Source organism: Podarcis tiliguerta, assembly GCF_965153285.1.
Source record: "Podarcis tiliguerta genome assembly, chromosome: Z".
NCBI classification, from domain to species: Eukaryota; Metazoa; Chordata; class Lepidosauria; order Squamata; family Lacertidae; genus Podarcis; species Podarcis tiliguerta.
In genome coordinates, this window is record NC_139553.1 from 22,333,274 (window position 1) to 22,358,450 (window position 25,177).

Sequence of the window (25,177 nt, forward strand, 5' to 3'; positions counted from 1 at the left end):
ACATTTATTAAATATCCAATTTAAACTGTTTAATTTAATTCAACAAGATTGATGAACTTGATCCAGTGATACCAGCTTTCTGAAGTCTGATAGTTTATTTACACCTCCTGCCACCCCCTTGCCTTTTAGCAATAGTGGTTTGGACAATCTGCTAAGGAAAATAATAACACAATAAAATTCAAAACAGTAACAATTAATTGCACATCTGTTCAAAGTCCAATTAAAACTTGATCCAGTTGATTCTGATCTGGACAAGCGTATTGGCAAGGCAATTCCAGCAATGGCTTTCCAAAAGGGTATGGGAGAATGTGATGCTAACGACCAATACCAAGATGAAGTCTTGCATATTGAGCACACTGCTTTATGGAAGTGAGTCGTGGGCAACTTACACCAGCCAGGAGCAATGCCTCGGCATCTTCCACATGCACTGTGTTATGAAGATTTTGGGCATCACATCTCAAGACAGAGTCTCAAACTAAGATGTGCTCTCCCAAGCCCAAATTCCCAGCATGTTCGCACGGCAGCGTCTACACTGGCTTGATCATGTCCACAGAATGGAAGATGGCAGGATCCCCAAGGACATGCTCTGTGGGGAACTGGCTTCAGACCCCAGGCCCATTGGCAGACCAACTCTACATTACAAAGATGTCTGCAAATGTGGCATGAAGGTTGGCAACATCAACCCTACTGTGTGGGAATCCCTTGCCAACGACCGCAGTGCCTGGAGATAGACAGTCAGGTCATGCATCCACAGCAGTGATCAGAGGAGGAATGGCTGCTGGGAGGAGTGCTGAGCGAATAAATACCATGGTGCATCTGCAGCAGTACACCTGGATGCCTTCATCTACCTCAGCTGCAACAAAACATGTCTATCCTGCACCAGCCTTTAGTCACAGCAGGCGCCATAGAAGCCAACTCCTAGGGGGTGAGCATTGCCATTCAAATGCTGTGTATGTGTCTCATCATGTGGCTGATTATGCAGGGTGGGGCTTATCTGCCCCCTTTTTTCAAGTTGGCACTCAGGCAACTTGACACAGTAGTCATTTACAACTCCAGCACCCCCCACCCTCTTGCCTTTCAGTGCCACACCTAGGTAATTCCATCCCAAAGGGCAGTACCACCCACTTTGGGAGTACAGTAACTGATATAGCTAGTATTGCCAGCACCGATTGGCAGCTTCTTTCCAGGGTTTCATTCCCCGCCATACCTGGGCAGGTGGGGACTGAGCCTGGCGCTTTCTGCGTGCAGAGCAAATGCTCTGCCAACTCCAGCATTGATGACAGCCTCCCCACAGATGGATGCGATGGGTATTGGGGGGAGGGGTTGTCTTTTTCTCCCCACAGCTAGAGAAGCTGCTGCTGGTTGTGGTGGTGATGGAGGCGCATGCGCTGTGCTCGTACTGCGGAGCCCAAAGCTCGCAGGGAAGCGCTCGCGCACCGAGCCTCCGCCGCGCGTGCGCTCTCCTGCACGCACCGAGAGAGGCAGTAGGAGCCGCTGCGATAGTCAGAGCAGAAGCTGCGGGTGCATCCTCGGTTCTGCAGCCTCCTCAAGTAGCATGACAGGCGGAGACAGGAGCTGCAGCGGCAGCTGCAGGCGCTGAGCCCATCACCGTCGCTTCCAGCATCCCAGCAGGTGACAATGTGGAAATGCGATTTCTTGCTTTGCATTTTTGAAAAGAATTCTCCCCCCCTTCTCCCTCCCCCCTCCGTTTCGCTGCAGGGTGATGCAAAATGTGAAGGGCTCTGACTTTGCATGGCGATGCGCTGGAAGGGCGGGTTGGCCGGCTGATGCTATCCTTTTTGGCTCCCTCCCCACCCCCGGATATAGGGCTTGGCAGGCGAGGAGGGAGACAGCGAGAGTGAGAGCGCCTTTGGGCACCCTGGATTTGTGGGCTAGCAGCAAGTCCTCTCCCCCGCCCCCGCTCACTCTTTTTTCCGGGAAAGAGGAGGGGAGGGGGCGCATGGTGGTGGGGAGGCTGGAGGGGGCTCCATTGCATTGCGCGAGGGAAGTGGCAGGGCAAGGCGAGTGGGTAGCTGGCTGGCTGCTGCCTGCTGCATGCTGCGGCGCTTGGCACATTCCCGGTTGCTAGAATGTGGGCAGGAGGGCATGCGTGCCATTATTAGCAGAGAAGGGGGGCGGGCAGAGAGAGCGCGAGAGAGCGGGGCGTGGGGAGAGGGGGACAGATTCCGCTGTCAGCCTTAACTAGAGAGAGGTGGGGTGGGGGTAGATGTTCCAAAGTGGAGAGCGAAGGATATGGGGGCGGGGCGAGACCCTTACATCTAGGGATCCATAAAGACAAGGTAGCTCAGGGAGCTCTCTGGAGAAGGACATCGCTTTTTGCACATCATTCTATGGCACCTGCTTCAGCATATATTGGGTGGGTACTTTGGAAAACCACCGATGTTGGCTTACTGCATTCCCTTTCGGGCAATTTCCACAACAGAAGGGCACGTGAGGGTGTTGGGAGGGAGGGCTCGAGGAATAGAAACTGGTTTGTATGGGAGCCCAAGAGGGCTCCGCTTGCAGGACATGAGAGAGTACCTTGAAGCATGTGCAGAGTGCTTTGCCTCACTGCAGCTGCGTAACCAAGGTCAGCATTCCATGCATCTCTTGGATGAGCAAATGGAATTTCCAGGTCAGAGATTACGGCTTCTTGACCGCCTTGAGTCCTGGCATCTCAGGTTTTAGAAGCCGATTAGCCAGTGGCTGTGAGCTTGCCATACAGCTGGGCTTGAGCACTCGGGGGCATTCTTGTGACTGCAGTTCTGTGACTTGGATTTGCTTCTTGCTGGCTGTCAGATGCTGTGGTTTGCGTGGGTATGCCATTGGCTGAGAAAGTATAATAATAATAACAATAATCATAATAATAATAATAATGGCTGATAATGTTGAGGTTCATAATAAATAAGGTGGGATGACTCTGTGGATGAGTTGCCTGTGAATTCACCAACTGATTTAGCAATTTGAAAGCAACTGACTTCAAATTCCAGTACCTGGACTGGATGTCTTCACTCCTATAAATTATTGCTGCTTCCTACCCTGGCATCCTCTGTCCCTTGATTTAAATATATTGTATACTGTATCTTGAGAAGCTGGGAAGACTTAGCTTGGGCAGCCCATTGGAGAGGTTAGTACATGAACACAGTCTCCTAGTCAGCTTGAGGCCTGTCTCAGATGTCAATGTATACTGAGGCTGTTGCCCATCTCTGCACCTGCAAGCCAGCAGTGGCGTAGCATGGGTTGCTAGCACCAGGGGTGGGCAAGCCGCTTACGATGACGCAGTGCCCACCCAACATAGCCAAGTGGGGCCGCATTGCATAGCCAGCAGTGGCGTAGCATGGGTTGCTAGCACCAGGGGTGGGCAAGCTGCTTACGATGATGCAGTGCCCCCCCCCAACAGAGCAAATGGGGCCGCATTGCATAGCCTGCCCATGCAGGGGGGAGCCCGGCTAGCCAGTACAGACATTGGCAGGTGAATCCTCCCCCTGACGCTCATGGAGAAGACTGCTGGGTTGGGGTGACCCCTTGTCTACATCCCTCTATTCACACCCACTCACCGTGGGCCTGAGCTGCTCTTCCACCTTCACCAGGGCAGGATGGGGATCCCTGTGGAAGCTGGCACCTGTGTGGGGGCACCTGGTTGTGTCCCCTCAGAATTGTGCACCCAGGGCCATTCGCCCGCTGGCTCCCCCTATGCTACACCACTGCAGGCCATCGTGGGCTAGTTTGCTGCTCCAGGTGAAAATTAGTTTTGCTTCCCCTTCCCCAGTCTTTTACATTTTCTTGATTTTTTTGTACTTGTACTTGTGATAATATGCATTAACATACAGTGAACAAAAGTGATATGATAAAAACTTTTAATGGAAGACACAAGTTCTCCCTTCTTTTGTTGGCTTTGGGAGAAAGCAATTCTCCCCCGCCCTTGCACCTGACTTAAACCTGACATGCGGGATCCATGACCAGATATCACAATATTTTTGTCTGTATTTTAAGGCTGTCACAGGGAGCTCTAGATTTGACTGAGGTGGTGCAGCTGGGAAAAGCATAAGAAGAGCTTGCTGGATCATGCCAGTGGCCCATCTACTCCAGCATCTCATGGCGGCCAACCAGATGCCTGTGGGAAACCCACAAGCAGGATTTGGGCACAAGAGCCCTCTCCTCTCCTGTGGTTTGTAGCAACTGGTATTCAGAAGCATTATTGCCTCCAACTGTGGAGACAGAGCATAGTCATCAAGTCTAATAGCCACTAATAGCCTTATCCTTCATGAATTTTTCTAATCCTCTTTTAAAGCCATTGGGGTTAGTGGTCATCACTGCCTCCTGTGGAAAACAGGATACTGTTTCTCCCGCCTTTTTCTTCTTTTTTTCAATTTAAGGCCTAATCTGTGCTATATATTTAAAGCAGTACTGTATCACTTTAAATAATTATTCTTTTCCCCAAAAAAGCATGGGAAGTGTAGTTTGTTTATGGTGCTGTGAGTTGTTTGTTGTTGTTGTTGTTGTCGTTTAGTCGTTTAGTCGTGTCCGACTCTTTGTGACCCCATGGACCAGAGCATGCCAGGCACTTCTGTCTTCCACCGCCTCCCGCAGTTTGGTCAAACTCATGCTGGTAGCTTCGAGAACACCATCCAACCATCTCGTCCTCTGTCGTCCCCTTCTCCTTGTGCCCTCCATCTTTCCCAACATCAGGGTCTTTTCCAGGGAGTCTTCTCTTCTCATGAGGTGGCCAAAGTATTGCAGCCTCAGCTTCATGATCTGTCCTTCCGGTGAGCACTCAGGGCTGATTTCCTTAAGAATGGATAGGTTTGATCTTCTTGCAGTCCATGGGACTCTCTAGAGTCTCCTCCAGCACCATAATTCAAAAGCATCAATTCTTCGGCGATCAGCCTTCTTTATGGTCCAGCTCTCACTTCCATACATCACTACTGGGAGTTGTTAGGAGATCCCTATTCCCCCCCCCCCCGAGCTATAATTCCAAGTTTTCATAGGCAGAGGTGCCACCTTCTCCAGAGGACTGAGAGGGCACACTGTGACGTTCTGACTTTAGAATGTCACACGCATGACATTGCATGATGTCAAGACATTGCACGTGGAGCCCTCTGAACATTGAGGGGGCCTAGCCTCAAAAAAAGATTGGCGGGGGGTGGGTTTCCAAAGTGCCACAGCCCCTAGGAGCCTGCACCCTTGTCCATGGAAACAGGACTGACAAACTACTTTGGGAATCATACCTCAGTGAAGGTAATAGAGATCGTCTCACAGTTCCCTTTAACAAAATACAGTTCTCAGAATTCTTTGGTGTAAGAGAGCTTTAAACGTATAGCAGTTAATCCTATAGGGGGAAATGCCCCTGTATTTTTTCCCTTTGAGGATCTAACTGCAATTTGAAAAGCCCAAAAATTGGGCTTAATTTTTTTAAGGCTGGGATATTTGTTTTTTATTAAATTGCAGGGCGGGGTGGTGGTGGAAGCTGAAGGGTAGGTACTTAGACCCTGAATATGGGCTTGTAGAAATTGGTGAGTACTTCTTTCCCAACCTCATGCTCTAATTCAGAGACCCTAACCTCATGTTTGCAGTGTAACTCCCATACACAGAAGTGACCCCCAGTTAAGTCCAACAGAACTTACTCCCAGGTATATAGGATTGCAACCTCAAAGTATAAGCAAAGATGCAGTAAGCACCAGGCAAGGATCATCCATGTGACTGTTGCATGTAGTTTGCAAAACTGTGGTTTTGTCCTCAGAAAGGGTCTGGGGCAGGACAGGAACAGTGCCCTCCTCCCTGCTTCGGTTTTCTCCCATTGAAGATCATTCTCCCTAATCAATACAAATGAATGGTTACTCCTGCTCCATTCACCTGTATGGAAAGAGACGAAGAGACTATTTTCAGGTAAACCACACAACTGATGGAAAGGTAAAGCAGTGTATCAGCTCTTACTGTGCCAAAATTTTGAGAAACCCAGATTTAAAAAAAGTTTTCTTCATCTGTGAAAGGGGATTCAATTTTTCTGCCTCTTTTTCAAGGTGCTTTATAGTTTCTTTGTGCTTTTAAAGGGTCAAGACGTAGTTTATTACTGTGAGGTAGCTATGGCAGGTGGGCAGTGTGTTTGTCTTCCTGTCACACATTTCTCCAGCTCTTTGCAGCCTCTCTAGCTGCTGTGCTTCCTGATCTCCAAAAACCCCATAGGATAAATTAGCTCATGAGTTGGAGCTGGGCATATTTATCCTGGAGAAGAAAAGACTGAGAGGAGATATGATAGCCATCTTCACATATCTGAAGGACTGTCATATAGAAGATGGAATAAGCTTGTTCTCTGCTGGTCCAGAGGGGTGGACCCAAAACCAATGGATTCAAATGACAAGAAAGGAGATTCCAAATACAGTGGTACCTTGGTTTACGAACTTAATCCTTCCCAGAAGTCCATTCTTAAACTAAAGCGTTCTTAAACCAAGGTGTGGTTTCCCATAGCAGCGGGGGACTCAATTTACACTCAACAGGAAGCAGAATGTGTTCTGATTCCAAGGCAAAGTTCACAAACCAAAACACCTACTTACAGTTTTGCAGCATTCTTAATCCTAGTTGTTCATAAACTAAGCTGTTCTTAAACCAAGGTACCACTGTAAACACTGTAAACTTTTCAATGGTCAACAGTGGAATGGGCTGCCTCAGAATCTAGTGGACATTCTTCATTGGATGTTTTTAAACAAAGGTTGGATGGCCATCTGTCAGGGATTATTTAGCAGGGATTGGACTAAATTCACCTTGGGGACCCTTCCAAGTCTACAATTCTGTGAACCTGTTTTTTCCTTTATTTTAATGGAAGTGTAGGAAGACTGTGCTTTTTATGTATGATTACTGAGCACCTGAATTCAGTGCACTCATTCTTCCTTTTATCTTTTAGAAAAGATCTCGTTGCACTGATTCCTGTAACAATTCCACTTTTTGAAAAATGTATGTAGCATTGTTAGGTGTACTCAACGGAGACAACCAAGGATTGTTGAATAAACATGTAATTGGTCACTTATTAAGGACAGCAAGAACAATGATGGCCAGAAACTAGAAAGAAGCAAATATTTTTAATCGTACAAACATGGTATAACGTGATTTGGGAGATAGCACTTTATCAAAATCTGACACAATTTTTTTTCATGCCTAGAGGGCAAAAAGAGATAAAGACTTTTGTGGTGGGCTGGTAGCCATTCATAGAGCACATGAACAAAGTCCCTACAGGACAGACTGTACCTGTTGCATTCTGTAATAGATGGTTGTGTCAACGTCTTGACACCAGCAACTTTTGGACTCTCCACTTCAATGCTTACAATAACTTTACTACTATTTTTTAGAGCTTCGGGTTTGTAATGAGGAAGAGGAGTGGGATGCTTAGTTTGTCCTTTTTTAAACAAAAAAACCCCCAATGAATTGCTGTCAGGAGCAGGGTAGGCAGCATCCCTAATGCCTGCACTTAAATAAAAGCCTTTTTGAGGATGTCACAGGGCTGTCAGGAAACCTGGGCACTCAGAAAGGCTGCAGAGTGCAGATCACTGGCTAGATGATTTGGACTGACCCTGTGGGTGGGGTGTGTGTTGGGGAGAGGGGTTGAGGACTCTGTGATCCCCCTGCAGGAATTCAACCAATGGCAGCCCCTCCCATCCTGCCTGTTGGGCTGAGCTTCTGCTGAGCAGGGCTACAACGAACATACTGTGCATAATAGCATAGTTGTTTCATGAGATTATGGGGATGGAGCCAGTGCCACAAGTAGTGATTTCTAGGCCCTGGGGCTGGCAGCCAATTTTCTGGCCTCTTTCATCCCCTGGGAAGCAGCACCAAGCCGAGTTAAGGATAATTGTGGGTCCTGCTGCTGAATTTGTTCAAGTCCCTGCTGCTCAGCTGGTCTAATCCTGCTCTACAGCTAAGGCACAAAAATAAGTTTGTGGCTGGTCTTTGATAGTAAAGGCCTTGATGCGACTTTCTACCATCAGGCTGCAGACTGTTTCCCTTTTTGGTCTGCTGTCTTTACTAAGACCCCAAGTAGGCAAGCATTGCTAATTTGACATTATTTTAGTTGATGGTGTACAAGTGTGTCCCCAGAACCTCACTTTCTGCTCCTGGTTGGGCTCACAGGTGGGTTTAAGACTTGGTGCCCCAAATTTATGATCAGAAGGAGCTATCTTAATCAAACCTACTGGTCCAGACAGCCCTCTACATTTATAAATACCAGAAGATGGAGTATTGCTTTGCTGGGTGCATACAGAGCCCATCAAGTCCAGCATCCCATTTCCAGCTGTGGTCAGCCAGATGCCACACAATAATAGCCCTTCCCTATACGCTGCCTCTGAACCTGGATGTCATACGAACTTAAGCTGGCGGCCATAATACCTTGTGACACTGAATGCCTTAAATCTTGTTAAACTATGGAACAAGGTGGTAGTGAAGGCCACCAACTTGGGTGGCTTTAAAAGAGGATTAGACAAATGCATGAGGACAAGGCTCTCAATGGCTACCAGCCATGATGGCTATGTTCTCCTTCCAATGTTGGAGATAATATGCCGGTTGCTGGGAATCACAAGTGGGGAGAATTGCTTCTGTGTTGAACCAAAGTGTTGAACCAAAGGTGAGCTGTTCCAGAAGGTTTGCTAACATCACAATTCAAAGTGTTGGTGCTGACCTTTAAAGCCCTAAATGACCTCAGCCCAGTATACCTGAAGGAGCGTCTCCACCCCCATCGTTCAGCCCAGACACTGAGGTGGGTCCAGGTCCGAGGGCCGTCTGGCAGTTCCCTCACTGCAAAAAGTGAGGTTACAGCGAACCAGACAGAGGGCCTTCTTGGTAGTGGCACCCACCCTGTGGAATGCCCTCCCATCAGATGTCAAAGAAATAAACAACTATCTGACTTCTGGAAGACATCTGAAGGCAGCCCTATTTAGGGAAGTTTTAAATGTTTGATGCTTTATCGTGTTTTTAATATTCTGTTGGGAGCTGTCCAGAGTGGCTGGGGAAACCTAGTCAGATGGGTGGGGTATAAATAAATAAATAAATAAATAAATAATATTCAAGATAACCCAACAATTAATTGGCATTGGTTGCAGCAATGAGCTCATTTGTTTCAATATATATTAATTGGTTTGCTTTGATGTTATCCTTATCTGCAGAATTGGGGTGCTGGTCTGTGAACCCAGAAAGGGGAGCTATCTGTAAGGGTTGGGTATTTGCCACCTATGCCCTCATCTGGTGAGATGAAATGATGTACGGTATGCTGTATAAAGAATCTATGCACTTTTACATAAGACGTTTACATAAGAAATAAGAAGGATGGCGAAATGAGGCAACTTCAGGATTTGCACAAAATGAGGCAACTTCAGGAGTGGCCTACCTGTGCTCTAAAGTAGGCCTCACCAAACTGGTGCCTTCCAGATGTTTTTGGACTACAACTCCCATGAGTCTTGGCTACCATGACAGTGCTGGCTAGAACTGGTGGGAGTGGCAGTCCAGATAACCAGGGGCCATCAGGTTGGTGAAGGCTGCTCTAAACAATTCATAATTTTAGGAGATTCTATCGTTTTGCACTCTTCTCCTTTCCTCTTTTATATTGTTGTGATTGCATTATTTATTGTAGATCTTGCCTGATAAGCTACCCCTCCCAAAGAGGTGCAACAATACAGAGCCAGCTTTAAATTACTAGCCATTTACTCATGCAAGGGACTTTCCCTGCCTGCCTCTGCCCCTTGGCGCTCAGCCAGATGTAATCATTCTGAATGTGCTGCTTCCATTAGCTCATCACTGCACTCATGCAGGAATAATGTAATCCCTTTGCCGTCTCAGTGCGTTTTCCCATTGCTATGGTTTCGCAGCACCCCAAATGCAAGTAGAAATCTGATCTTAAATGACCCCATCAGCTTGCCTTTGGGGAGGTTTGAGGAGGTTTCTGACATCCCTGGTGGCTCATCCAAAACAATATACTCTGTTAATTTTGGTGAAAGAGGAGCAGGAAAGGCCTCAGTTTGTGTGCTTGGCACTCCCCTTGAAAAGAAGCAGACTTAAAATGTGTTTGTGGTGATGCTGGTCCTGTTGTGGAGGTTGGGATGATTAACAAAATCAATCCTTCTGGCTAACTGGGAATATCCCCTCACTCACCCAAGTTTAGGATATTCCACCATTCTTCAGCAGAGTTTCTCTTTCATTGAGAAAAATAAGTGGTTCATGTAAATCTAAGCTAAGCTCTAATAATACTGTAAAGGAAACTAACAAAATATAGTGGTACCTCGTGTTAAGAACTTAATTCGTTCCGGAGGTCCGTTCTTAACCTGAGGTACCACTTTAGCTAATGGGGCCTCCCGCTGCTCCGCCGCCGCCACACGATTTCTGTTCACATCCTGACGTAAAGTTCTTAACACGAGGTATTATTTCTGGGTTAGCGGAGTCTGTAACCTGAAGCATCTGTAACCTGAAGTGTCTGTAACCCGAGGTACCACAGTAGCATAATGAGAGAAACTAAATACAGTACAACCACTTGAGGCAGGTCTGAGACAAGAAGCAAGAAGAGGCAGTTGCTCCCTCTTAACCAGGGGTTGGCAAGGCTTATCAGCCATGGGCCAGATCACTCCCGTGGAGATCGTCCATAGGCCAGACCAGTGCAGCATGACACTGGAAATCGCATCTGTGCATGTCCAGACATCGAAAATCGTGCCTGCGCAGAAGTGATTTTTGGCATCTGGGCATGTGCAGAAGTGATTTCTGGTATCTGTGCGTGTGCAGGTGCAATTTCTGGCGCTGCTCGGTGAGGCCCCGTGCCATGCCGGTTTAGCTCAGCACGTGGGGGACTCGCCAAGCAGGGGGCTTGGTTCGGGTGCGGCTCCTGGGCCAGTAAAATGGTCTTCGTGAGGTGGATCCGGCCCATGGACTGCACATTGCCAACCCCTGCTCTTAACTGACATTCTTAACAGAATACAGTGGTACCTCAGGTTACATACGCTTCAGGTTACATATGCTTCAGGTTACAGATTCCACTAACCCAGAAATAGTGCTTCAGGTTAAGAACTTTGCTTCAGGATGTGAACAGAAATCGGGCTCCGGCGGCGCGGCAGTAGCAGGAGGCCCCATTAGCTAAAGTGGTGCTTCAGGTTAAGAACAGTTTCAGGTTAAGTACGGACCTCCGGAACAAATTAAGTACTTAACCTGAGGTACCACTGTACAGACTGAAGAGAGGGGCTGATTCCAGAGCAAAACACACAAGCTAAATACCAAACATTCTACTGATCAAATTAGGCCTCAGGTACTATTTCTGGGTTAGCGGACTCTGTAACCTGAAGCATATGTAACCTGAAGAGTATGTAACCCAAGTTACCACGGTATACAGAATAATGAGTGTAAATTATTACATTAATAAAACTCCCATTTTCCATTCTGTATCTATCTCATTCTATTATTGTGACTTCCCTCCACCACAGCATGACATCCGTTGATATATCTTGAACTTGTCATTGTGTTATATATATTAGTCACTTTGGCCCCAGAACAATCTTACAATAATTTTTCCACTCCTTTATGAACTTAGTCCATGCATATCAATAAATTTGTTTTGGAACGATGTCTTGTCATATATTCTTCTAAACAGTTCCATTCCTTCTTAAGTTTTTGATTCGACTGAAGTCTAATGGCTGCTGTCATTTTAGCCAACTCTATGAATTCACATAATTTGTTAAACCAACCCTCTACTGAGGGGACATTGCCCCCTTTCCATTTTTTTGCTATCATCAACCTGGCAGCAGGTTGTTTGAACCCTGAGACCTTACCAAATTCCGTCATTTTTTCTAAGATTTTTGGAATACTTTCTTCTGGCTATTCCACCATTAATATTAAATCGTCCGCGAAAGCTTTCAGTTTAAAGGATTCCCCCCCCCCATGTTATTCCTTGAATTCCTTGATCTTTTCTTATATCCAGTGTAAGTATTTCTAGGACTATAATAAATAGTAAGGGGGAAAGTGGACAACTCTGCCTGGTCCCTTTTTCTATTTGGAAAGACTCGGTCATTTCACTATTAATTATCAGATTGGCTCTCTGTTTTTCATAGATTGCCTTTATTCCTCTAGTAAAATGGTCTCCCATTGCTATTAAAGAACTTCCAGGAAACATTGTTGAACACCTTCTCTGCATCCACTAACATAAAGGCTGCTTTCTTTCCTGGGTTTAAGTCTAGATATTCAATTACATTAATCAACATTCTCATATTATTTTTCATTTGTCTATATGGCAAGAATCTGGCCTGATCTTCATTAATAATATCTTTGAGTACTTTTTTTAACCTATTGGCCAGAATTCCTGCATAAAGTTTATCATCATTATTAAGCAATGAGATTGGTCAATAGTTGTTAACAGACTCTTGAGTTGTTCCTTGCTTAGGTATCAACACTATGTTAGCTGCTTGCCAAGTCACTGGTATTCTTCCTTCTTCCAAGATCTTGTTCATAAGTATCTTCAGAGGTAAGGCTAACACCTCTTCTAGTCTTTTATAATGTATTGCTAGCAGACCATCTGGTCCCGGGGATTTTCCAATATTGGCCTTTGAGATAGCTTGGTGTAGTTCCATCATAGATACAGGTGATTTGAATTGTCCAGTTTTGTCTTTTACCACCTTTGGGATTTCCTTTCCCTGGAGATATTTTATTAAGTCCCATTCTTCTTCTGTTTTTTTTTTAAAAATATTTTTATTGGTTTTTCCATGTATTTATCTTCTAACAATATTTCTCTAACAATTTTCCATATTTCCCCCCTCCCCTGGACTTCCCTCATATTCCCATTTTGTTTTATTTCCATATTACTCACCCTGTGTGTTGTTTCCCAATTTCCCCCCAAACATATAATCTTACTTTTTGTTATATACAATTGTGTTTGTTTATTCAAACCCTGCCAGTGAGTCCAATTCTTTATGTTGCTTCTTCATATATGCTGTAAATGGTTCCCATTCTCTTTTAAAGTCTTTGTTATCATTTTCATGTAATTTATCTGTTAATTTTGCCAGTTCTGCATATTCCATAAGTTTCCCTTGCCATTGTTCTTTCGTTGGTATTTCTTCTGTCTTCCAAGCTTGTGCTATGTCCTTTTCTTCTTCTATATCTGCCTTGTATAATATTTTAAAATATCTTACAAAACACTTGCTTATTTCTTCTGGCTTGTCGATTATCTTCTCTTCTCTGTTTCTCTTTCAAATTGTTCAGATTAGGAACACATGCACAAGATTGCTCTCCTTCTCTGAAATACACTATGCTTCTCACTTTCACTTCTCTTGCCTTTGGATTAAGAATTCTGTAACTTTTGTGCCCCTTCTCAAAGCCAACCAATATTCCTAACTCAGTCCTGGTGATAAGTTTGGTATGTCTTTGTGCTGGCACATATGCAAAAACTTTAGATCCAAAGACTCTAATATGACTGATGTTCGGTACTCTTCCTAATCAAAGTTCAAATGCTGTTTTATTTGTAGCGTTTGTTGGCAGTCTGTTCTGCAAATATGTTGCTGTCATCACTGCCACATCCAAATATTCAATGATAAATTAGACTCCGTAAACATATATCTGACCAGCTCCATCAGAGAGCGATTCTTTCTCTCCTCCGCAGCATTTTGTTCTGGAGTAAATGGGGTAATGTGCAAATGTTTAATACCACTTTCATCTAGATAAGATTTGATGTGGTGTGACATGCCCTCACCACCATTGTTTGAAAGTATTGCTCATGGCTTTCTCCCAAATTGGTTTTCAACACTTGCAATAAACATCTTCAATTTCTCTGCAGTTTCTGATTTTTCCTTTAAAAGATAAGTTGTGCAGTTTTGCAAATAATCGACAATATACCTTAATACATACTTGTTTTTCCCATGAGATCAGTTGAATTGGACCACATATATCAGTATAAATAAATTGCAAAGGTTCTGTTGAACTTTTCTGGCTTTGCTTGGGGATAGAAGGTCTTGTTCCCCAACAAACAACTTTCATATATTTCACCCTTCAGGTCAACTTTACAAGGTTTAATTTCCATTTCTCTCACCAAACCTTTCTTTGGCAGGTCTGCAATAATCCTGAAGTCTCTATGCCCAAACCTTATGTGCCACAGGTTGCACTTGAATTCTTCTTGACCATATTCTTCTTGACCTGTATCTAGCACAAAGACTCCATTACTTTCAAAACCTTGTGTGTATAAAAGTCCATCTTTGGTAATTACACATCTGTTGTGATTAAAATTTACATTAAAACCACGTTTGGTCAGGGTTGACACACTCAGCAAACTGTTAATTCTGGCAAGTAAACTACACCTCTCACTTCATTGCAAACTGTTTTTCTGCCTGAACACATTTGAGCGAACCTGTTCCTTTTCCTTGCACAGAAATTTTGTGGCCATTTGCAACTGTAACTGTCTCTGATGAGTTTTTATTTAACTCTCTGAAAAAAATAGCATCACATGTTATGTGCAATGAAGCTCCCAAATCAATTAACCAACCAGAAGAGTTACTGTTAATATTATCAATTTTCCTATAACTTGAGATTGCTAGTTAGTTCTGATGAACTGCATTTTTGGTTTGCTTTCTGTCACTACCATGGAACTTTTCTTTATTAGTAACACTTTGTTTTGTACAATTCCTTGCAAAATGTTCTATTTCCCCCACAAAAAGCATATAGATTTGTCTCTTTTGGCCGCAGCTTGAAAAGCAACCTTATTTTTAAATATATACGTATCAGTAAATACTTACGTTTCACACTCTGCTGCCTTTTCAGCGCTCATAGCAGTCTCCTCTTTAAGTCTTGATACAACATATTTCATATCAAGTTTATCTTTAGTCTCCTGCATGTATCAAAAACTGTAACTTTCAGGCAAACTTGACAGAATTAAAAACACTTCTTCAAATTTCTTGCCTATAATATCTAAATGAACTCTGTCACTTGACTTAGATACTTTTCTAAATCTCCATTTTCTTTCAATTTTAAATTAAATACAGTCTCTCATTCAGAGTGTTTCTCTCACACAACTCTTTCAGACCTTGCCACTACTCTTTGGCAGTCTTAACATTTCTTATGTGGTGTAAGTCACTGTCACTCACATAAATTGAAATTTCTGTCCTTGCCTTTCTGTCCTGCTTTTCCCACTTTACTTTTTCTGCCTCTTCTGCTGATGCAGATTTCATGTCCATAAAAGATAGTTACTTGAAGTGAGAACAGGCACAGGAGGCTCTAGGGCTTTTGTAGCTTTTATATACATGGCCATATTATTATTATTCTCTCTTTCTGCCAGACTGGACCCATAACCCAATTGTTGTAGAGGTTAACAAAATCAATCCTCCTGTCAGGCTGGAAATATCCCCTCATTCACCCAAGTTTAGGATATTCCATGCCTTTCCTCAGCAAAGTTTCTTTTTCTTTGAGGAAAATAAGTGGCTTATGTAAATGTAAACTAAGCTTTAACATTAAAGGAAACTGTAACAAAACAGCATGATGAGAGAGGTTAAATACAATATGAGGCAAGTCTGAGGCAAGAAGCAAGAAGAAGCAGTTGGTCCCTCTTAACTGACATTCTTAACGGAACACAGGCTGAAGGGAGGGGCTAATTCCAGAGTAGAACACACAAGCCCCACCCACCACATACCAAATACTCTACTGTAGGCACGTCCAACCCCCAAGAGACTGTGATCTACTCCCAGTATAAAAAAAACCTGGCAGTGATCTACCTATTGTCATTGGAGGGAGGAGGAGCGTGCATGGGGTGGGTGGATTGCCCAGAGTTATTGAACTTTTTTTGCAGAGGATTGCCCACAGTTGTTGAGCCCACAGTTGTTGAGCTTTTTTGGGGTAGTATTGCCCAGAGTTCTTCAGCTTTTATTTGTTAATTTTTGGTAAACTTTATTTAATCCCATGATCAATAAGGGTCCCGCGATCTACCAGGATCAGCCAGGGATCTACTGGTAGATCACGATCTACTGGTTGGACATGCCTGCTCTACTGATCAAATTAGGCCCCGGGGGAGGATCTTACAAAGTGGGGTCTCCTTCATGGAGAGCATGTGTTGCGGTGGGAGCAACCATGACATCCCCTGTTGCTGGGCGGGTTAGTTTGGATGGCCTCGGATTTGACTGGGCACCCCAGTGTTGCTGGGGAAAATTGATGGTTGCAATTTTATTTAATGGATGGGGGTGCTATATAGGTCCCTGTGCGCAGCGTTGAGCTTCCTCTTTTCGCTGAGCACATTGGATTACCCACCCTTGTTGTTGTTGTTTAGTTGTTTAGTCGTGTCCGACTCTTTGTGACCCCATAGACCACAGCACGCCAGGCACTCCTGTCTTCCACTGCCTCCCGCAGTTTGGTCAAGCTCATGTTCGTAGCTTCAAGAACACTGTCCATCCATCTCATCCTCTGTCATCCCCTTCTCCTTGTGCCCTCAATCTTTCCCAACATCAGGGTCTTTTCCAGTGAGTCTTCTCTTCTCATGAGATGGCCAAAGTATTGGAGCCTCAGCTTCATGATCTGGCCTTCTAGTGAGCACCCGGGGCTAATTTCCTTAAGAATAGATAAGTTTGATCTTCTTGCAGTCCATGGGACTCTCCTCCGGCATCATAATTCAAAAGCATCAATTCTTCAGCATCACGGTCCAGCTCTCACTTCCATACATCACTACTGGGAAAACCATAGCTTTAACTATACAGACCTTTGTTGGCAAGGTGATGTGTCTACTTTTTAGGATGCTGTCTAGGTTTGTCATTGCTTTTCTCCCAAGAAGCAAGCATCTTTTAATTTTGTGATTGCTGTCACCATCTGCAGTGATCATGGAGCCCAAGAAAGTAAAATCTCTCACTGCCTCCATTTCTTCCCCTTCTATTTGCCAGGAGGTGATGGGACCATCCTCCCTTTAATTAGGGTTTGTTTGCGCTGACCTTGCTATGCCTGTAATGGGGTCGTCTGCTTTGGAGCAGGGGCCTGGTAGGAATTTTTACCATTTGGCTGATTGGCTCGGGCCATTTGGGTTTGCCTACTGCGGAGCAAATCGTCACAACTTGTAAGGTTGCAGTTAGGCATTGGTTAATTTTTTGGTTGGTCGAGGGGATGTGGTTGGCTGTGCCTGCCCCTTCAATGCTGCTGCTGCAAGGGTATTCCGTTAAAGGAATCTAGGGGCTCACCATCCACAAGAGCCCCAGGGAGCATTTGGGGATACGTGTGAGCCTGGCACCCAGCTTTATTCTCTTCCCAAAATTGTTTGCCCTTACTGACTTCCGCACGGGTGTGGTTGTCAGTTCTGTTCCTACCTCCAAGTGGGAACAGATTGTCGCTAACCAGTGCCTAAGCAACCACTCACATACTGTAATTCAATAAAGTTGTGGCCAAAATTATGCCAAAAACCAAAACAAAAACAATGTGTGAACCGTGTTTTTACTCAGGGGTGTCTTGGGGGTCCTTGACACGCAAGTGCTAGGCTGCATATGTCTTAAAGAAGGAGAGAGATGGTGAACTGAATGCACGTGGTCACCTTAAAAAAGGTAAAGGACACCTGACAGTTAGGTCCAGTTGCAGATGACTCTGGGGTTGCGGCGCTCATCTCGTTTTACAAGCTGAGGGAACCAGCGTTTGTCTGCAGACAGTTTCAGCCAGGGCTTTATTTCAGAAGGAACTCACCAGAACTCAGTTCCAGCCCCTCTCAGGTGGGCACCATTGCCATTATAAGAGAACAAATGAGGTGTTCATGGTTAATTCTGGCATCTCTTTTTCTAGAAAAATACTACTACTACCCTTGTTCTTTTGTGCCCAGAAGGTCACTGTGCTGTGAAGGAGAGTTTCTCCTTAATGTCCCCAAAATATCATGAGCCCCATTCCACAGTCACTCAGAGCAGGGCCCCTTTTTGATGGAACAATGTTACTTTCAAGCAGCTGGGATAGCTCAGTTGGTAGAATGTCAGATTCTTAATCTCAGGGTCATGGGTTTGGGCTTCACCTTGGGCATGGCGGGGGGTTGGGCTAGATGGCCCATGTAGTCCCTGCCAACACTACAGTGCTATGATTCTAAGATATGACAGGCACCCACAATCTGTACTTTCAGCAAGTTTTTCCTGCTGGGTGAAATATCTTTTAGGTGTTCATCTTGTATTGTTTTTAAAACTAATTCCGTTGTTTTTATGGTATGTTTGCAAATCACCTTGAGGCCTATGTAAAATGTGATATATATATTTTTTAAAAACCTAAATATTAATAATAATATTTATTAATTTATTTAATAAAACATTATGCACTGCTTGATTGTAAAACAACCTCCTCAAAGTTTTTTTACATAAAATATAAAGCAATAATATTAGCAATAAGAAAAATTAACCACAGTAGTTTAAAACTTTCATAATATCAAAATAACAATAGACTAAAAAACAGATTACACCAAATTCACACTTCTCTGACTTTTGCAATGCAGTTCTCCAGCCAAGTTATGTGTACCAATGCATATACTGTACTAGGGTAAATTTTGAACCATTTAGAGAAAATTGCATGGTGAAATAATTTTGTAAAAATGTGTACAATAGCATAAAGGTAAAGGGACCCCTGACCATTAGGTCCAGTCGTGACCGACTCTGGGGTTGCGGCACTCATCTCGCTTTATTGGCCGAGATAGCTGGCATACAGCTTCTGGGTCATGTGGCCAGCATGACTAAGCCACTTCTGGTGAACCAGAGCAGCACACGGAAACGCCATTTACCTTCCCGCCACAGCGGTACCTATTTATCTACTTGCACTTTGACGTGCTTTCGAACTGCTAGGTTGGCAGCAGCAGGGACTGAGCAAAAGGAGCTCACCCCATCGCAGGGATTCAAACCGCCGACCTTCTGATTGGCAAGTCCTAGGCTCTGTGGTTTAACCCACAGCACCACCTGTGTCCCGTATATTAGCATACATTCGCCTTAAAATGCAGATTAATTTTCACAAGGACTTTAAAACAACCGCAAACTGAAGTGGAATTGTGGAGAACTGAACTTATAATTGGGAATATGGTAACTACAGTGGTACCTCGGGTTACAAACGCTTCAGGTTACAGACACTTCAGATTACAGACTCCACTAACCCAAAAATAGTACCTCGGGTTCAGAACTTTGCTTCAGGATAAGAACAGAAATCGTGTGGCGGCGGTGCAGCAGCAGCGGGAGGCCCCATTAGTTAAAGTGGTGCTTCAGGTTAAGAACAGTTTCAGGTTAAAAACGGACCTCCAGAATGAATTAAGTTCTTAACCTGAGGTACCACTGTAGAGAGAAATTAAAACTGACAGATTTAACCATCCCTTCTCCGGAGGAACCAGTAGACTGCCTGAGTATGAAGCCATGTTAGAACCTGAAAAGCTATGCTAGCATCCTCCACCATATTATTTTGAAATGCCCAGGAGTATCTGTTGGGGGCTCAATAAAAAATGGGATCTGGTGATGAGGAAATATATTAAACTGTAAAGGAATCAAGTCTTCCTCTTTCTTTAAATCCTCCTGAGAAGTCTTGCTTGGCGTTTAAAGTTCCCCAACGTGGTGTCCAGGTGTTTTGGACTACACATTCCCAGGCAGCATGGGCAATGGTCAAGAATTATAAGAACAGGGATTAATTCAAAACATGTGGTAGGAGAAGATTTAAGCATTGGGGGGGGGGGAGTTACAAAATAAAGAAACAGAATGTGAGTTGAAATGGCATCACTGGGGAAAAAAAGTATGGGGAACCTTTGGCTCTCCAAATGCTGCTCCCATTATCCTTGGCCATTGGGCATGCTTGCTGGGGCTGATGGAAGTTGTGGTTCAGCAATTCCCAGAGGACCAGAGGTTATGCATATCTGCTGCAGAATTTCAACTTCAATTTTAAATGCATGCAGGTCTTTGTTGGAGTCATTCTAGGCATTTAACAGCCCATGGAAATGCAGGAGCTCACTGTATTGTGAAATAAATACATAAAATTAAAAATTGTCCAGTAGCACCTTAGAGACCAACTAATTTTGTTCTGGGTATAAGCTTTCGTGTGCATTCACACTTCTTCAGAATCATTGTATTGTGTTGGGGAAAGCGTATCTCAGAAAGGAGCATGCTCTGATGCCAGTGCCAGGCATGTTTGCTCTCGCTCTTTCTCTTTCTCTCTCCCCCCACCCTTCAGACTTAACATGTGCATTGAGTTGGACTGAGCAAACAGATTCATCTCCCAGAACAGAAACAGCTTGGGGAGGTCAGTGGATCTGACAGAGCTGAGATTCCAAAGAGGTTTGACGGATGCATTTTTGGAAACAGAAAAATGCCACTGGAGGAAGTGACCATATGCTGCTAGACAAGAGACATCTCCCCCTCCACACTAAGTGGGGAGGCTCTGCCTTTATGGGAGAATTGCAGAGACTGACCTGGCCTGCATCCCAAGTGTTAAGAAAGAGTGAGCTATGGACCCCTACTCATGATGGAACACCCTTTAATATTTCTTGTAAACCATTTAGAGGCTTCACTACAATCAAGCAGCATACAATTTTTGTTAAATAAATAAACAAATAAGAAATCTATTTGGCTCCAATTTCTTTGCGATCTATTATTACCTGATATCAGTTCCACAAAATCAGTGGTCTCTTGAATAGTCCCCAAATATCTATTAATAAATTTGTTTCATTTGCATATACTGAAACATGGAGATAATGCCTCATTTATTCTTTGATTTGTCTGTATGCTTTTTACCAATCCATCCCCAAACATGTCTCGAAGTTTTGTAAGACTGTAAAAGGCCCAACACTACCTGGAGAAGCTCTGTGGACGGCACAATAAGGATGCAGTGGAGGCAGCAAAGTATGCCTTCTTTGCTGTCTTCACTGCCACTAGGTAGGCTTGACCAGTGTTCGATTGTGTTCCCAGCTTGTTTCCTCACCCTAATCTCTGGAGTATACCAGGGAACCAAATGGGCTCTACGAAGTGGGAGAGAGTGCTCAGGGGCAATCATTTCAATGGCCTGAACCTTTGGATGTTCCAGAGGCCAGCTAAGTAAAGGACAGGAGATTGTGAACAGGCAACAGAACAGATACTGGAATTCAGAGACATACTGCTTGTGGAGGTACAGCATAGCCATTGTGGTTGATAGCCTTGATGTGCCATGAATTTGTCTAATCCTATAAAAATAAATGTCTGCTTAATAAGAACCTTCCAGTGTTCGGAAGCTGGTTGCACAGTCAAGTGCACCAGTCACTTAAAATCTGCAAGTGTGTGCTCCTTGAGTGGGCTCGTTGTGCAAGACAAAAGAGGCACTGGAATTCCTCAGTCTTTTGTACCACCCAGATTCTCAGCTGCCATGACAGCCGGCAGTAAATTAGAGCCATTCCAATAGCCATTTTAGTTTTCAGCCAGTTAAAATTTATTGCCACACAAGTGGAAAGTAAAATGCTGCAGCAGCTTTCTCCTCGGAAAAAATATGTATTTATTTTTATTCGCATGCATGCATTTCCCAACTTTGTTTCATCATTGAAGTAAAGCAGGTCTATGCAGGCTGTAGGTTTGGTTATTAGAAACAGCAGAAATATGCAGGGTGAACATATGTAACTTGAATATATATAATAGTCTGAGTATAAGGCAGTTTCCTGTGTTCCTATGATAGACCACTGGCTTGTCATTCCTGTCCTAGACAGAAACAGGGGACAAACAAGGGCAGGCTCTGTCGTGGACTGTGGCCACTCCTACTGCCTTCCTGTGCTGCACTACAGCACTATCCCCATCTCAGTAAATCAGAGGCAAATTCATGCCAAGGCATCAAGAATGTTTGTGTGTGTGCATGCACAGATCTGAGGCATGTATCCTTTCAGGCTCAGTTTACAATGCAAATACTAAAAAGACCAGCCAACATTAACTGATGACAACTCAGGCCAATGGTCTTTCTTGCTTAGTACTATTTGTAAAACAAAGGACTACTTCACACAGCACAGAGATAAACTATGGCAGTAGCTCCCACAGGGGGCAGTGATGACCACTTGCTTGGATAGCCTTAAAAGACAGTTAAACAGATTTGTGGAGGAGAGGGCTACTGATGATCACTAGCGATGATGTCTTTGCTCTGCCTCCACAGTTGGAGGCAATAATGTTTCTGAATACCAGTTGCTGGAAAGCACAGAACAGGAGATGGCTCTTGTGATTGGGTCCTGTTTACAGGTTTCCTACAGGCATCTGGATGGCCACTGTGTGACAAGATGTTAGACCACATTGGTCATTCTCCTGATTCTCCAGAAACTTCTTAAGTTCCCCAGGTCCCTTTAAATGGAGCTGTTGAAGCAAATCATGTGCTCTATGACTGAGCTCTAACAGTGCACCCATAGGACATTTACTGTTTTCAGAAACATTTTTGCTTCTGTGTGAACCATAGTAGTTCCATAGCCTTGCTCAGCTGCTTTTCCTAGGCTCTGCTAGTCTCTAGGCTAAAAGACGAGAGAGTATAATTTAGCTAAGCTGTTTCATTGCACTCTCATGATGGAATGTACTGAATGGAATCTCTCTCTCTTCATCCCCTTTCTCTCATGCAGTAGCCAAAGTCTTGAACAAGATGACTGCTCATCAAAATACCATTATGTCCTGACACAATTTTTTATGTTCTGTTCTACTCATTGTCTTTCCAACTTGTTTTCTCTCCTGCATAAGGAACCATTGGATGCCTTATGCATAGTCACCTACTCTGAACCATAGGCACAATGGAGGGCTTGTGGGAGTGGTTGGATGCAGGGATACCAAACAAGTCAACATATACTACTTGGAAGGAAGGGCTTCTGCTCTAGGTCATGTTTGTCAGATTTATCGAGGAAGGGAACCTAGCTCAGTTATAGTGCATTGCATACAGAAGATCCCACATGCCCACAACTGATCTCCAGTTTTCAGCATTTATGGAGGTAGTAATGGGGAGGAAGTACTAACCAACACCACACATTGCAAATATATAACACCAAGCACTACCCATAGGTGTGCATAGGAAACACTCGCGCATATGACTGGAAGTGTTTATGTGTAGACAGAGGTGCACAAATGCACAGTGGTGGCTGGTGAACATTGGGACTGGCAGGGTGAAAGGCACAGAGCCCAACAGTAGGTGGAGCTACAGCTATTGAAAGGTAGAGCCCACTAGCTGCAGCTTTGTCTCCCAAGGAGGGAGAAAGGTTGTATGTCACATAGAGGAGGGAGAAAGGTTGTTTTCTGCTGCTCCAGAGAAGCGGACACGGAGCAATGGATCCAAACTACAAGAAAGAAGATTCCACCTAAACATTAGGAAGAACTTCCTGACAGTAAGAGCTGTTCGACAGTGGAATTTGCTGCCAAGGAGTGTGGTGGAGTCTCCTTCTTTGGAGGTCTTTAAGAAGAGGCTTGACAACCATATGTCAGGAGTGCTCTGATGGTGTTTCCTGCTTGGCAGGGGGTTGGACTCGATGGCCCTTGTGGTCTCTTCCAACTCTATGATTCTATGATTCCTACCTACTGATTTCTGCAAGGACAAGACAAAGGGGTAGGAGACTGACAGCCAGTGCTACTCATTGGACAGTTTGCAAGTAAGAAGGCAGGCAGGTGGAGGCTGGCTGAAGGCAAACTTAGGTTGGGGACAGCGCTCCATTTGCCCAAATGATTTAGTCTCTACTACAAATACACAGAAACAGTGGCCCACATATGCATGAATGCCCTAGTGTGGACACAACCTAGATGGTCCTTTGATCTGATCTAGAAGGTTCCTTCATATGTCTTATGTCCATCTGCTGGTATTCATAAGCTAGAGCATAGCCATCATGGCTAGTAGCCGTTGATAGTCTTAGTGGCCATGAATTTGTCCAGTCCTCTACTGAAGCCATCCAAGTTTAATAACAAAATGCCTTTGCACACATGATTAAGTAAACCCATCAGTGATTTCATGCATTTATTTAATTAATTGTGAGACTGAATTACTTAATTGCTTCTGGAGATGCTTAATTGTCCTGGCTGCCTTAATTATACAACTTACAGTGAGAACGTTCAGTCCCTGCGGAATGTTTAGTTGTTCTGCATTCCCCTAAAACACCATTTTGTGTAATAAAACTGCATGTTTAGTGTGTCTTTCAGGATCTGCTCATTTTTCCTTTTCAGAGTTTTGGACTTTCATGGTTTTAACTCTTCAGGCTGTGATTTCCGGAGGCTGGGTTCATAGCAAACACAGGTTTCACCATCCATGTGTTTGCTGGACCTGATAGGAGCAGTATACAAAGCATCTGGGGGCTCAAGATGGGGGAAGGCTGGTCTAGACAATGCATAGGCGTGTCTTAGATGACACACTGGCATCCCATCCTCTGTTATTAATAATAATTACATTTATATTCCACCTTTCTTCTAAGGAGCTAAAGGTGGCATGCACAGTTTTCCCTCTCCCAAATTTTATCCTTACAATTCTGTAACAGGAACAATGGTCCCAAAATACCAGAAAGTGTCTGGAATAGTGGTAATACTGAAACCAGGTAAAGATTCAGAGACTCCAGAATCATTTCACACATTGGGCAGGATACTAAAATATTTACTGGTATTTTAGCTAACAGATTGGCAAATATATTACCTAGTATAATCCATACAAATCAAGCAGGTTTTGTTAAGCATAGACATATATCAGATCCTGTACAGAAGATGTCAAACACAGAATATTATTGGAAACTGTCAAGGAATCCACGCGTGATTGCTTCGTTAGATGTTCATAAAACCTTTGATAAAATATGTTGAAGTTATTTGTATCTACTCTTCTCTAAAATTAACTTTGATGATAGTTTTATGTTCGCATTTCAACATTTATATACTAATAGCAAGGCAGTTGTTTGGGCTAATGGACAGGACTCTTCCACATTAGATGTACATAGAGGTTCTAAGCAAAGCTGCCCTCTATCACTGCTACTTGTCATGTTAGCAATAGAACCACTTGCAAACACTCTTCAAAATAGTAATAAAATCAATGACATTAGATGTAATGGTCAATCCTATCCGCTCAATTTATTTGCTGATGATATTGCCTGATTGTCTCTGATCCAGAGGTGTCATTGACAGAGGCCATTGGGGAAATAAAAGCATTTGGTAGAGTGACTGGATTGACAATGAATAAAAACCAAATCAGAATTGTTGTGTTTGAATGTGCCAATTGATTTACAAGATGAACTAAGAGAGAAGATAGGTTTTAAGATCTGCCCACAATAAATCAA

The 25,177-nt window shown here is 43.9% G+C and overlaps 1 protein-coding gene and 1 long non-coding RNA gene across 6 annotated transcripts in view; one reads left to right on the top strand and one right to left on the bottom strand.

The window, feature by feature from the left end:
* The first annotated feature begins 1,433 nt into the window (after positions 1–1,433).
* Positions 1,434–25,177, top strand: part of LOC310669528 (actin-binding protein WASF3-like) — a 75,697-nt gene continuing 51,953 nt past the window's right edge. For 2 of the 5 annotated variants that reach the window (XR_014507231.1, XM_083423807.1), the window contains exon 1: positions 1,436–1,632. The gene's annotated coding sequence lies outside the window, so the exon portion shown is untranslated. Of the gene's footprint in view, positions 1,633–25,177 lie in introns of all 5 variants that reach the window. The other 3 variants (XR_014507232.1, XM_083423806.1, XR_014507230.1) reach the window with 2 other exon arrangements.
* LOC310669733 lies at positions 7,055–16,293 on the bottom strand. The gene is made up of 2 exons (XR_014507333.1): positions 14,733–16,293; positions 7,055–14,424 (listed from the first exon to the last, which is right to left on the bottom strand). It is a non-coding gene; the product is annotated as an uncharacterized lncRNA (long non-coding RNA).